A 2,691-nucleotide genomic window follows, 5' to 3' on the forward strand; every position below is an offset into this window, starting at 1 on the left:
TAACCAAGCCCAGGAGCCCTGGGCCGGGCACAGGGAACCTGATATGTTCAGCCCTCTGAAGTTCCGTGTGTGCAGCCCAGGACTTCTGCAAACATTTATCACTGACCTTTAATGGATCAACATTAAGCAAACAAACTCTTTCCTCTACCCCCGCCCTCACTCCTTCTTATTGTTGCCAGGGTCAATGGTTTCCTCTCCAATCCCTGAACTGTACTCCATGAAGTCTCACTCATTTCCTGTCCGGGGAGCCTTGGCATTGGATCTGCAGCCAGAAGCAGGCCCAGGAGGCAGCCGCCCCAGGGTCTGTTTCTCCTCATTATCTTCAGGGAGACTGCTGGGCTGTTCTGCTCCCCTCCCACCCCACACTGCTGTCCAGAGAACCAAGCCCGTGAGTAGGAGGCCATCTGGTCCTGCTGCCAGACCTGTTGATGTGTTGGCTTCCATCCCTTGCTCCTGCCTCCCACCACACTCCTCCTTGCCCTCATCCACAAGAGGAAACTCTTAGCATCTCAGATGCTTGCAGCTTCGTTGACTCCTTCAGTCCTCAGCTCCAGATGGTCTGGATTCACTTTGTGAAATGGCTCTGCCTCTAATTCCCCATTTACTGTTCATGTGCTCATTTGAAGATTGTGTCCCATTCCATGTTTTCTCCCTCTTCATTTGAAATTGTTTTAATTTAAAGCTGATGCTGCTAGCTAATTAATCAAACTTTTGCCAGCCACATGCATATTTCCATTCTCTGTTGCCTTTGAGTGTGTGTGTGTGAGCGCGTGCGCACGCGAGGGAGAGAGAGAGAGAGAGAGAGAGAGAGAGAGAGAGAGAAAGAGAATTCCTTTCACATGGCCTCTTGTCCCAGAAATCTAAAAGTTTCTTTGTCTTGGCAGTTGTCCCAGCAACACCATCTCTGCCCTTTTCTTTGGCCTGTTCTCAGGGTATTTTGAAAAAATGTCCAAGGGCTCCTACGGTGCTGATTTTCACAACAGCTATGAGAAAAAGGACCAGCTTGGTCCAGTCAGGGAAATCCAAGTCACCCAACAGAGGATTCACTGAGAGCTAAATGGTGTTCCCCTTAGCGTTCTCCGGATCCCTTTCCTTGCCTTTGTTCTGGCACCTTCCCTCCCACTATCCCCTCACTTCAGACAAGCAAAGGTTACAGACTATTTCTCCTTCATCTCCCTTAGGTGTTAATTCTTTGCAGTCTTTCTGGGAAAAATAAAGGAATAATATGTTTAGTTAATTCATCAAGCATTCAGAGTTGATGGGCAATAGTAACCTCAGGCAATATCTCTATCATTTAACACTTTACTTTTGTTCCAGCAATATCTTAATCCAAAGGAGTCATTAATACTGAGACTTCAACCCCACATAATGGGGAAATGTTTTTAGTCACCCCTCTTCTCAGTTTGGTTTGTTTTTTTGACCTCTCTCATATGACTCTAGAACACTAGGCAATGCCTTCCTGTGAGGTTGGTCTGACCTCGCTGTGCCTGGCCAGGCGTGTCCTTGGAACTAAGCTTGCTCTGCTCACCATGGACCTTGGTCACACACATGTTCACAACAATGGTCTGAAAGATCAAATGAGAATCTGAATATGGATCTAATTTCTAGTAGTGAGAATCAAACATGAATTTCCTCCTTATTCTTTGACTTACATTCAGGTTTTCCTTCCTTTTGTTTTTCTCAAAGCAAGATGAAGCAGCAAAGGTGAGGTGGCAGTCGTGAGGCTGGAGGACAAGGCCCCCCTTTTAATGTTGTTTTCACTGATGAACAGCCATCTAACTCCATTTCCTGGCTCTGCCCACAATGGCAGTGCGCTCGGTTATATTTTTCAGGATCCTGTGCTACAGAGATCATTCTGCTTTATTCTTTTAGAAATTGGTTGGAATTTCAAGCAAGGGGGAATGTGTTTTTAAGGAGGGAGGAGAGGGAAATCAAAACTGCTGTGTTTTTCTGATCGTAGACAAATGACTATTTGGTGAGCTGATGAAATCTGGTACCTTTGTGCCTGGCTGGTACCTTTGTCCTTGTTTTCATTTCTCCAGTGCCAGAGGATGCCCTGCCTCTGCGAGAATAGGCCCTGCTCTGGAGAACAGTGCCTCCAGGCACTGGAAAGACCAAAGGCCTGTGTACAGAGGGCAGACCTGGTGAGCACCTAGGCTCCCATGGTGCTACCACACCAGAAAAAACTGTTCGCTTCAACAGAAAAAGCAGTCAAACTAATCTGCCAGTGCCAATAAGTGAAGAAGGATAGTTGATTAATGTAAACTCAGTATGAGAGAGCAGTGTGCAGGGTCAGTAGCCAAGAGACCGAAGTTTAATTTTTAGCTCTGCCGTTTGCTAACTGCAGGTCATGAAATAGACCTTTAGCATTCATCCAAGTCTTAGTTGCCTCATCAGTAGAATAAGGCTAGGAAAATCCTCACTCATTGGAGCTGTCAGGAGGGTCAGGTAAAAAAGGTCACATGTGGAATACCAATTTTAATTGTAAGAGTTAAGGATTTATAACCAGTTGATCTGGGTAATAGGAAGTAGTTCAATCTTGAGGCAATGTCCTCCACGCCCATCCCACAAAAAGAGAGGCACTCTGTCAAGCTCTCAATCCTTCAGGAAGGAGAAGAAGATAGAATGTAAATTTGTGTGACTTTGTGAGTTATGTGGCCCTTCCTAACTTTAAAAGAAACCACACTCTTT

The sequence above is a fragment of the Pteropus alecto genome, unplaced genomic scaffold (genome assembly GCF_000325575.1).
Source record: "Pteropus alecto unplaced genomic scaffold, ASM32557v1 scaffold204, whole genome shotgun sequence".
In the NCBI taxonomy this organism is placed as follows: Eukaryota; Metazoa; Chordata; class Mammalia; order Chiroptera; family Pteropodidae; genus Pteropus; species Pteropus alecto.